Raw genomic sequence first — 12295 nt, 5'->3', positions numbered from 1 at the left:
ACACTTACTGAAAGCAGTCCTATGAAACAAACCTGGTGATCTACTCCATTGTACGAATGAGGATGTAAGGCCAGACAGGCTACCTAACCTGTCCAAGGCGACATGGCTAGAACATGGTGAAGCGGGGAGCACTTCTGAAGCGAACTTTGAAAAAGTCTTGCTTCCAGCTTTTATTCTGTCTCCACCTGATCCTCTCTTTTCTCTCCCACTCCAAGTTTTCTTAGCTTAAAAAAATACATTTCTGTCTCCTCACAAGTCTTGATCTTCTAAACACTGTGATCTTCAAACTACAAATTCCGTTAACATCTAGAGTTGCAAGGAATTCATTTATATGGTGCTTTTATTTCGTCCTCCCTTCATTGGTGAGGATGGTTAGCACATTCATGTTTTCTAAGTCCTCAAGTTTCTGATGCTCTGAGCACATGCTGGGGTTCCCTTCTCTCTTCCTGTCTGTCTCTCCCCCACCCCCACCCCAGCCCACACGCTTACGTTTGCATGCACACACCCAATCTGTTTCAGCGATCTTAAAATGAATCAGGTTTCCTCCAGGTTTTCGGAGTCCCACACCGCTGTGCTCCGTCCAGGGTGGTTCCGGCTCAGGCTCAGGCTCAGGTCTGGGCATTTTTGTACACCTCTCCCCATTCCCAATGTAGTCTCTGAGACACATGCTTGTCCTTAATTTGCAGTTTAATTCTCCACCCATAATGTTTATTTCTCAATCCTCGGGGTCCAACCAGGCTGCCAGCTTCACGTGAGAGCACACATGAGTGCCCGAGCGGGCCGCGTGTAAGGGAGGCCACGTGCTCTTTCCTTTCCTGACCACAGAATGCCTGGAACAGACTGAGTGAAGTTTACTGAAGAGACACAGTGCGCCATTTAGAATAATACAGACAAGATAGTTATTTTGGAAGATGTTGTTTCTCAGAAACTAACATTTTTCTGCTTTTTACCCCAAAGTCATTACCCTGTCAAGATATCACAGTCACTTGGAGATTTGAGTTGATTTTTTTTCAGGACTGTCATTTCCACCCTCAGCTCATGCCCTGTGTGAAATAACTCAGAGATACATGGAAGAAAAATCAGTCCTGGTCTTTCTTGCCTGGAGACGCCCTTTCCTACACAATCTCTGCTACTCTCACATGACATCATGGCATCATATTTTTCTTTAGAACAACTCAGCAAAGTAAAATTCCAGTTTATTTCTCGACAACATTGTTTTATACATATACCCACCAGGCACAATCAAAACCAAAACAAAAAAAAAAAACCCAGCAACTTCATAGACAAAAATAAAGAAAACTTTTATCATTGGCCTTTTTAACCCTCTCATCTAAATCAACTACTTATGGTCCAGCTAAGAAAATACACACAGTAACTGGGATGCTTAGAATAAGATTGTATTGTGCTGTGGTGGTTATTGCTTTTGGTATAGTTTTTCGTTGTTTTAAAACTGCCATGAACATGGCCTCGCTGTAAGTGACGTCAGAAGTAGAACAGAGAATGCACCAAACCTGGGCCGATCGTCAGAGATCATTACAAACAGCTGACTTCTGACAGTATGTACAAAAATATAAAATTCAGATAAAAATACAAATATTCCTGTTAAAGTACTTTTAAGGAAAAAAGTGGGGCCTTGGAAGTTTGACTTCTTTTTTTCCTCTCCTGTTGTAAATTCATGTTGTGGGTCTTTTTGGGGGTGTGTGTGTGGAAATGAGTATATCTCAACACCCCACACACATACAGACCCTAACGTTCAGGCATAGAAACTATTCTCTCATCTTCCTCACATCTCTGCTCACTTCAGCCCCTTGGCAATGGTAGTCTCCGGAGTGCTAGTCCAACCTCTACTCCCTCATTCTTCTCTGAGACTCTCCTTTCAATAAGGAATATTATTCTGTTCATTTTCTTCTCAAAACCCTTCCGTGGCTTTTCCCAGGAACTCAAATTGAGCTAAGCGGTCTCCCTTGGTAGGACGTGTAGATAATGACCTTGTGCCCCTTCTATCTTGCAGTCTTAGTTCCTGCTCCTCCCCAATAATTTTGCTGTGCTTCAAACCTTACTTATTTACAGCTCTGCAAACACCTTAGCCTTATTTCTATGCCTCCATGAACTTGTAAGTCTGCCCTCTCTGACTTAGATACCTGTCCACTTGGGAGCTAGGTAACCTCCACGTTGTCTGTGAAACCCTCCTGGATCATACTAAGCACTTTGTTCTCTTGAGCTCTCAAACAAGTCCTGGTGGTGTAGTGGTTACGAATTGGGCTGCTAACTGCAAAGTCAGCAGTTCAAACCCAGTAGGCATTCCTCAGGAGAAAGATGAGGCTTTCTACTCTTATAAAGAATGACATTCTCTGAAACCCACACAGGCAGTTCCCTGCCCTGTAGGTTGCTGTGAGTCAGCACTGACTTGGTGGCATGAGGGTGAGGTTTCTGGAGCTGTCAACAAGCAACTCCCAGTACAGGTCTGGTACTGGATTCCCTCCCCAGGTCAGTTTTCAGCCAAACGGGGTCAAAAGATCTCTAATGGGGTTGCACACACCTCAGGAAAATGATGTGAGATAAAAAGGGCATCGTTTACCCAAGGACAAAATGAGAAGCCTAAGGAAGGAAGGGAAATGGAAAGAGCAGAGGAAGTGCCCAAAGTGATGTTATATTGTGGGGATTGCAGTCAATGCCGTGAAACAAAATGATGCATGTGAATATCGAATGGAAAACTTAATGCTCTGAAAACCTTTACCTGATTCACAATGAAAAGCTAAATAATATGAAATAAAAAGTAAGTTAAAAACAAACATTTGAAAGCACTCATCACAGTGAGTACCAACTCTTTATGTGACTATATCCCCAATTAATTTAAACTTTTATTTAAAAGAAGCAATTTCTTTTTATTTTCAAAATTCTTTGTAGTGTGGACAAAGAATAACGATATACTGAATTCTTGCTACTCGTCCATCTAAATGTTTCTTCCCTCCTTATCTGGTAGATTCAGCTGGTAGTAATCCGACCATCTTGTTCTGAAGCTGCTGAAGGCCAGAGTAGAGAAACTGCCAGGTGAGGTGCAATAGGAGTGTGGAGGACAGGGGGCAAGTGGGGGACACAGATCCTAGATGGGTTTCTTACTGGCCTGAATGTTGTGTGGGATCCCTAATTCAGGCCAGCTGAGACCAGGATTCTTGTCATGAATATCAAATCTATAAAATGCTTGTTTAAAAAGCCTCATAAGTTATGAACATGTGCATAGACCAGATAGAAAAGACTCTTGTTTTAAAGTGAAACTTGTTTTTATTTTGAAGTAACAATGTGTTTTTGTTTTAACATGAAACTTACTTTGAAGTGAAACTTGTAATCAGACATCAGCCTATGTATTGCAGAAGGAAACAGGCCTAATGCAAGGACCGCCTGAAAAGCACTTTTTGGACCTAAGATGAGACAGACAGGAAACAACCTTTGCAAACCTCTGGCAGCCACGGTAGTGCCAACTGCACCGACTGTCAAACACTAGGGGGAGTTTGAAGAGCTAATGGTGAAATTCTTTGTGGAACTTGAGGACACACTTTGGCGGCTAGGCTGCAAACTCAAAGGTTAGCGGTTCAAGTTCACTGGAGGCACCTCATATTAAAAATCTGATGAGCTACTTCCAAATAACCAACCGCTGAAAGCCCACGCAGAACACAGCTCCACTCTGATACACAATGTAGTCTTTAGTCAACATGGACGGCACAGCAACTGGTCATTGGTCATATGTTCGTGATGACTTCAGTGATCACTAACTGTATGAGAATCACTTCTTCAATATACCCCCCTCCTTTGACCTTACATTACAAACTGGGATGCACATGGTTTTAAGGCAATGCGGCGTTTAATAACCAACATAGTAGAAACACCATCGCCGGATATAGGAACGCAATGGCCCAGGGCAATAGAAGACAATTGTTTCCGGAGTCAGACTCAGGCTTGTAGGGTTTTCCTGCCAAGTTTGTCTCATTTCGAATCCATACTAGATAATTAGACACCTTTGTGTACATGCCAGGGTGGTTCTTCAGGCCACAGCCCACCCCCCAGCTGACGATACCTAACTGCTACCAGGAGCTGTGGTGCTTTTTCTGGCAACCGAGAGGCCCACCGCTGTCACCCTACGAGAGAAGAGCCGTGTGAGCAAGGAAGGAACAACAGGAAGCTGTCAAGCTCTAGGCATCTGGGACAAAGCAAAATACAGGCTAAACAACACGTGATGGTGCTTGCGGATGAGCTGTTAGGTTTACTGTTGATCTGGCTCTATCCCTGCATGGCGATGCTCCAAGCGATCTTGCACTTAGAAAAGAAAGCAAAAAAAAATGGTCATCAAGTCATAGTCCTCATGATTGAGGTTTTGGGCTCAATTTTGATGTACCAAGGAATGGTTTTCTAATCCATTCGTATCTAAGCACTTTTGAGGTTTCACAGAATTCTTCAAAATTTCCTCCCACATTGTTGCCTCAAATCCAGTTCCCATCAGCACATTGTTTTCATTATTACAGTAACAAAAAGTAAGACTCAAAACCAAAAATCCATTATGCTTGATAATGAGCTGTTAGTTCAATACAGGTAATGTGCAGATTGATATATGTGTGTATATGTACACAATTAACACAAGGAAAACCTTTTTTTCAGTTTAAAACATTAAATTTTAAGCAACTGATTTTCTAAATATCTTGTAAAAAAGCACCAAATAAGCTGAGCTTACAAAATTTACCTGAAAATGAGACATACAACAAATTTCATAAATATTTTTGATTTTTTTATTCTATCAGTTATGAATAATCATAAAAAACTAAAACTTCAGATATAGGAAAAGAAGATGTAAATACTCAAAATTATAAGAATAACTAAGCTCATACATGACGGTATAAATAAACGCAATTATAAATACAAGGGCCCTGGGGGTGTCGTAGGTTACACATTGGGCTGCTAGCAGCACAGTCGGCAGTTCAAAACCATCAGCTGCTCTGAAGGGGAAGGTGTGGCTTTCTACTCCTGTAGAGGTAGAGACTTAGGAATCTGACCTACAGGGTCGCTGAGGGTTGGAAAGGACTTGATGGCAGTGATATGTATATATATTACATATATACATAGCACACACACATATATGTATATGTATAAATATATATGTATAATTGTGTGCATACATATAAATGTGCACACACACAAATGTTTCAGGAAGGCTATATTTTCTTCCTGACAAAGGTAACAAGAGTTTCCCAGTGGAGAGTAATCAAGGACCAAGTGTGAGAAACATTTTGTCTCCACTTTATACCCTTTAGTCTTATTTAGAGTTGGTTTTGGATTTTTGGAGGTTTTTTTTGCCCTGGGCATGGATTTGTTTTTTAAAGAACAAACAACCCATATAATTTCTCACAAACAAAGGCAGCCTTTAGTAACATCTCCAAATATAGCTTTTGACATCCTTGCATATGCTTAAATCATGATTGTTCTAGAAATAGGATACAGCTGTACAGATTAATTACCAAAAAATTAATTTAAAACTAAGTGACATCAGGCTCTTTCGTCTTCTGGGATCTCCATATCCGAAGCCAGCAGAGGCACTGGTTGAATGTCAACAGGCAGAGGAAACAAGTCGGGCTGTTTCCCGTCCTCTCTGCGCTCTGTGGCCTCTCAGGTACCTGCTGGTTCTCTTCAACTTCTTCTGAGTCGCCAGGTCTCAGAGCTCCAGTAGTCCTGTTGCCTTTCCCGGTCTCCCATTGGGAAGTGGGAGGAGCTGCTTCTCTAAAACGCCCGAGTTGTTCCACGCATTACCTTCCTGGGATCCTTAGGTCTTCCATAATCTGTTATCAACTTTCTGTATGAAATCATCTGTTTAAAACAGAATCGTCTCCCTTTTCTGAGTACAAAATTAATATAAAAATAATTTAATTTTCCTACAATTTTAAATGAATTTTTTACAAGCTACTTGCAGTAATATTGAAAAATAAAATCAATAGGACAAATGCTGACAGATGATATCTAATACTTTTGAACAAAACAAAAGAAAACCACCTAGGAGCCATTGTTACAATAAATTAGATTGTATCTGAGGGATGAAGAGAGAGCATTTTTTATAGAGAACAGACAAGTACTAATTATAAAGGAAAAGATTGATGCATTTGATCATAATACTCAAAATTTTCTACTCTTCAAATGATATGATTAAGAATGAGAAAAGCTACATGCAAAGTAGGAAAATAGCAGCAACAGATAAACAAAGAAACTAATTGTTAAAAATGTCATTTGTGAGGGAGCTTCAAGAGTTCGTGGGATAATTTCATTATCTTTTAATTCCATTTCCACAGGCCTTTTGATGACCCCGCATGCGTGATGTTTGTATGGGCAGGTGTGTATATGCTATATATGTATGTGTTGTGGATGCCTGTATTGCATCTGAATATAGTACATGTGTATTATGTATATTTCATCCTCATAAATAAAAATAAGAAGGCAATAGAAAAATGGTTTAAAATTTAGAAAATAAAATTTATACAAATGACAAAAAAAGAAAAAAAGTGATGCACCCAAAGTTGAAAGTACCCAGTGTGATGTGCTTGTTCCAAACACCAGAATAAGAGCAACATCACTTGATCTGCTCAATCACATTGTCGTCATGAACAAATTGTGGTGCCCATCGACATCCTTTTGATGCACACGATTGTCTGACTAGGCAAAGGCATCCAACTGTGTAGATCATAATAAGCTGTGGGTAACATCGCAAAGAAAGGGAATTCCAGAAGACTCAATTGTACTCATAGGGAATCTGCACACAGACCATCAGAAAGAGGCCTGCTTCTTGACACGATGGATGGATGGATGGATGGCGATAAGAGCTGTAAGAGCCCCCAATAAAATGACTTTTTAAAAAAGAAATAGGCCTGCTTCACAGAGCCTATGCAAAACACTGTCATGTATTTGTGAAAGCAGTTGGTTTGCTCTCAAATCTCATGGACCCCATGTAAGGGATGGGGAACGAGCAATTAATGAGGGGTACTTTTAATGGGCCCTTACTCTGATGCACACTGCGTGCTATTCTTTGCATGCATTGATGCAATTCTCACAGTGACCGTGTTGTTGTTTTGTTGAAAGCCGCTATCACAAACTGCTTTCACCAATCTAGTTGTGTACGTGAAGTGCACTGGCTGGAAATCAAGCCCAGGACTACCACACAACAAGCAAAGATCCTCCCACTGAACCTCCAATACCCGATTAACTCTAAAAGGAAGGGATTTTTCATTTCCTCACTGAAAGTTGAGGATCTCGAATGAGATTCAGGAACAGGAGGGATATCAGTTTTTCTGGTCACCAAGTCAGATAAAAATAAGCTGGGAGAGAAATCAGCTTCCTGCACGCTTAACTTTACCCCTCACTGACCCCATGGGCAACAGAGCACATTTTCTGGGGAAGGATAAGCCAACACAGCAGACCAATGTTTTCCCGTTGGACTCAGATGCACGGTGAGCCTATATGTTGCAGAGAGTCCCCCAAAGGGTATTCTTCCTGGGGTGGGTGCTTTGGGGTGGATTTGAAATGCCAAACTTTTGATTGCTTGACCATTTAATGGTGGTACCCAGGAACACTAAGAGAGAAAGAGGAAAGCCAACTGTCCCGGAAATGCTGGCTAGGCCCCCATGGCAGCCCCTGCACAAGCCCGGGGCAAGCTTCATTACCTGGCAGGCATCCTTTCCACCTTCTGGATGCTTAGCACACCACATGTTGTACGTGAGCATGGGAGCAGATTTGGAACTGTGTTCCCATTGGACGAGCTGCAGATTCACTTTCTCCAGTGCTAGACCCATAGGTCGCCAGGAACTGATGCAAAGAAGAGGCAGATGGGGAAAGGGTCTTGAGCAGTTCTCGGGGGCTGAAGTTGAGTACCCACCCACATCACATCTTTACACCTCAATGACAGGAATCTGCCCTGTGATCTTGGGAACAACTGCTTTAGGACTGAGTTGGAGGAAGGTAAAGGGGCTGTTCAGGAATCCGGAGTTTGACGACTGGATCTCTGCTCAGACTCAGCCAGGAGCATTCTTTTCCTGACCTGAAGAGGGGGCCAGGCTTCAGCTAGGGCCCAAGGTACCAGGGCAAGAGTAAATGACAAAGCATGATTCATGCCAGGGTCCTGGACGAGTTCACTGCCTGCGAGAGGAAGCAAGACCAGCACCTTCCTTCTCCAAAGATGGGGTACTTTGCTTTTTATTGCGGACTCACTAGTGCCTAGAAAGTGGCCTGGAACATAGAAGGGGCCCGTTGAATATTTGTGGACTGATCATGAGGAATTCCAGGTTTACAAAGTGCCCCGCTCCCTCCCTCCATAAGCTCCTTCCAAATCTCTGAGCACAATTCCAGGTGAGGCTTGTTCAAATGGCTCGGTATTGGGGGCTCCCTGTTATGGTTTGCGGTGCTCTGTTATGGTTTGCGGTGCTCTGTTATGGTTTGCGGTGCTCTGTTATGGTTTGCGGTGCTCTGTTATGGTTTGCGGTGCTCTGTTATGGTTTGCGGTGCTCTGTTATGGTTTGCGGTGCTCTGTTATGGTTTGTGGTGCTCTGGGCACTGACACGAAAGAGCAGCAATGGCCCGACTGTATTTCTTCGGCTCTTTTTACTTTGGGGCAAAGACACATTTACCAGGAACAAAGACAAAAGCTCCTAATTTTGTAGTGTGGCTTGGAAGAGGAAGTGAGTGGATACAAAATAGCTCTACAAGGAAAATATACAATCTCCGGTGTGCCCTCTTTCCTTAGCCAGGGTCTGTGGAGCTCCAATTTTAAGTCACAGAACTCCCTGCTACAGGAAAGCAAAGCTGATGACCTCAATCCACTGGAGCTGCGTTGGCTGAAGTTGACGTGGGTCTCCCAGAGCCCAGCCCACACAGTTGCCCATGAGATGCCCCTCACGCTTTCTCCATGTCAATGGGAGGGCTTTGAACATCTCTGCCTACTTAACCTCTGAGGTGGGTCATGAATAGGACTCGTGTTCCACATTATAGACAGGATACCTGGCTCTAGAAGCCCAAGAAGTGAGCCCTCCCACGCGGACAGAGGAAAGGAGTCATGATGGAAATGTGCATAATCACACCAGTCCTAGCTCCACTGAGCAGGGTTTTCAGACCTGGCAGAGCTTCTGGAATGTGTGGCTGATTCAAACAGCAGTGACTGGTGCCACCCCCACTGGGGTGGGCTGCCGCTACTCACCCCTGGCACCCCATCCAGACACCCAGCCGTTTCTCCATTTCTCTATTCCAGCTATCTCTGAAGGGCAGACGGCCACTTTGCGGACACCCAACTTTATTGGGAATTTTAGCAAAATCAAAGCTGTGTCATTATCCGTGGTCCAGGGGTCAAAGTGAGGGTGAAGAATTAGCTTGTCCACTTTCCATTTCTTTGAGCTTTCGGTCTTTAAGTTGTTTTCACCATAGATGATCCCCAAAGCAGATCGTATCTCAATTAAAAAAAGATAAAAATAAAAGGTAAGTTGTAGAAGGGTAAAATATGAGCTTTATGGGGAAAAAATTGCACCGTCTGAGTCTATGACTGGAGACGTGAGGAGGTGGAGGCATGTGGGTCATGCACTTGCTGTAGAGTCAGGAAAAGGGCCCTGAGGACCAGCCCTATCCTGTTGCTAACCGAGGCTTGCCCCAATGAGCTCTTGCTTGGACATGACCTTTCAACTGTCTGAATTCGTTTCTTCACTTGACAGTCATATCAACAAATTATTTGTGAGACTATGCTGTGCACAAGCAATAGAGGGACTTGACCGTAACTCACTAGAAGCGCTCGACTGACTATATATATATTGACTATATATATATCTATATATATGTATATATATATATTTTAAATACAGCACTGTGACTTATAATTGTACCCCCAGATTCTCTGATAAGAAGCCAGGACCGGTGCCCTGTAGGGGTCTCAACCCCATGATTTCTGAGAATCCGCTGTCGTTTGAATGCCAGCAAGTGTTTAAGAGCCACATGCACCAGCAGATGAGAGACTACACAGTCCAAGGCACATCAGTTCCGTCATTTAAACACACAGCAACGTGTAAAACACAGTTCATCTCACACATGGGAAGTGGGAGAAACTGCTACCCAGGTCTATAGTCAACCTCCTGGTGTTTTGTTGAACAGAAGCATCCACTAAACCTGGGATATGCCTTCAAGAGAACAGTAGGCACCTGGGGGGGTGGGGGGGGGGGCTGGAGGAAAAGCCATGGAGCTCTGCAGGTTCCGTGGGTTAGGCTTCAGGCTGCATTCTGCAGAGGCAGCCGTTGGAACCCAGCAGCTGTGTCGCAGCAGAAAGAGATGGCAGATGGCTTCCATAAGAATTTGTAGCCTCAGAAACCCGGGGGAGTAGTTGGAATCTATTTGATGGCAGTGAGTTTAGTTTGGGGTTGGGGGCAAATGCCATAGCATGGTGATTTAAGAGAAAAAATCGATTTGCTATACTCAGTGATGGACGTTTAAAACGCAATGGCCTGCAGTTAGAATCCACCACGCATGGATTATGGCCCCTCCACAATGATGCTTCCATTTGTGGAAAATACCCACCTGCCGTGGAAAATCTAAAATGTCGGCAAGTTCCCCACCAAAAATTTTGTAAGTTTCTGGCTTCATAGATTGGGGAACTATGTTGGGACCACACGTGGCTAAAAGAAGAAAATCGGGGAAGGGAAGGAAGAGGCAGGATTCAACAGTCAAAGTTGGTTGGCTTGGGAGAAACTCAAAATCATCTCTTCCAACAGTTTAACATCAGATCCACCAAACAAAAGCCCTGCCACCCTTTCCTATCAGCGTTCCACACAGAGAGTGGGCTGATGGGTAGATTCTGTCAAAGCTTTGTTTCGTAGAAGAGTATCTCCATGAGGATCTGCAGGGCGGGAGACTCGCAATCACGGCCCTGGTGCGGGGTCTTGTTATCCCACCCTCATAAAGATCTTGACTGAGACGGCCTAGGAAGTAGGGCCCCACAATCTACTTCCAAATTATTGCTCCCAACTCTGCTGACCGCAGTAGACTATGGTCCAGTGTAGTGCTAGCAAAGGAGCCCCCTCGGTTGGAAGGTATTGAAGATTCTCTGAACACAACTGTTAGGTAGCTTAGCCTAGGGATTGGGAAGTCCATTGACACATGCCCAGGAGAGCCAGCATAGGAAAGCTGGATTTTCCAGCCGGTGGGCTGGGATGGGCGTTACACCTGGAGCAGCCCACCTGGGCCAGGTGATTGCAATTCAGCCAATGGGATCAGCCTGGGGTCGTTCACCATGCCTCCCCCGGGAATCCTTGAAAAGTCAGGGACCTAGAGGGAGAGGGGCTTGGCTTGTCTGGTCTTTTTCGGAGGAAAACTTGGGAGAGAGATCTTTGTGTGACCCTGAGCAGTCTCTGCCAGGTCGCACGGTCAAAGGAATCCTATGGGTGCCGCGTAAAACCTGAAGTTCCTTTTAACTCTCATTAAATTCACTTGGATCACGAGCCCAGCTTCGGCGTGAATTCTTTCTCGTGTGGAGCCAAGGCCCGAGGCTGAAATATAGCCAGGAGAGACCTAACACAACCATGCACTGGAGCACACCAGCAGTCACGACAAAGGTCCAGGACCGGGCAATGTTTCCTTCTGCTATACATGGACTGTCTCGAGTCAGAGTCCACTCAATGGCAACTAAGTATGGTGTAGGAGGTATCGGCTGATCAAGGTGTTTATTAATGGGTGACCAATTAGTCCCCTGTGCCTCTGTGTCTTTGCAGACAAAAGCATTGCAAAATGACCGTTATTTGTGACCCTGATGCTAAAAACATTGAGAGATAACTCAGTTATTTAGGATCTCTCTAAGATTCTCTTGAATCTTGCATATCCGTGTGATTGTCTTAGAACATAGTGCTTTTATTATTCTAATATTACGAAAGTGTGACTAGTTAAGTAACATTTGCATAGATAAGAGATTAAGAATGTTTTTTAAGTTCCTTGATGTTTGTATTGTAACCAAGCCCTTGTAAGAAGAGTATAAAAACCAAGCTTTGAATATACTCGGTACTTCAGTCCATCAGACTGTCGTCCTCCCAATCCCATACTTTGTACATATCTCTTTCTTTTCCTTTCATCCACACACCTCATTTCAGACTCAGCTTGATGCGAGATAGCTGGTCTAATCACCCGCATTACTACGGAAACAAAGGGAGCTAATCCGGGAACATTAATAGTCTGGAAATCAGGCCTCACTGGTCTATGAAAGGCCTAGTCTTGATCAAGAGTCATAGATATGCCATCCCATCTTTCT

The sequence above is a fragment of the Tenrec ecaudatus genome, chromosome 8 (assembly GCF_050624435.1).
Source record: "Tenrec ecaudatus isolate mTenEca1 chromosome 8, mTenEca1.hap1, whole genome shotgun sequence".
NCBI classification, from domain to species: domain Eukaryota; kingdom Metazoa; phylum Chordata; class Mammalia; order Afrosoricida; family Tenrecidae; genus Tenrec; species Tenrec ecaudatus.
Note: the sequence above shows the minus strand (reverse complement) of the source record.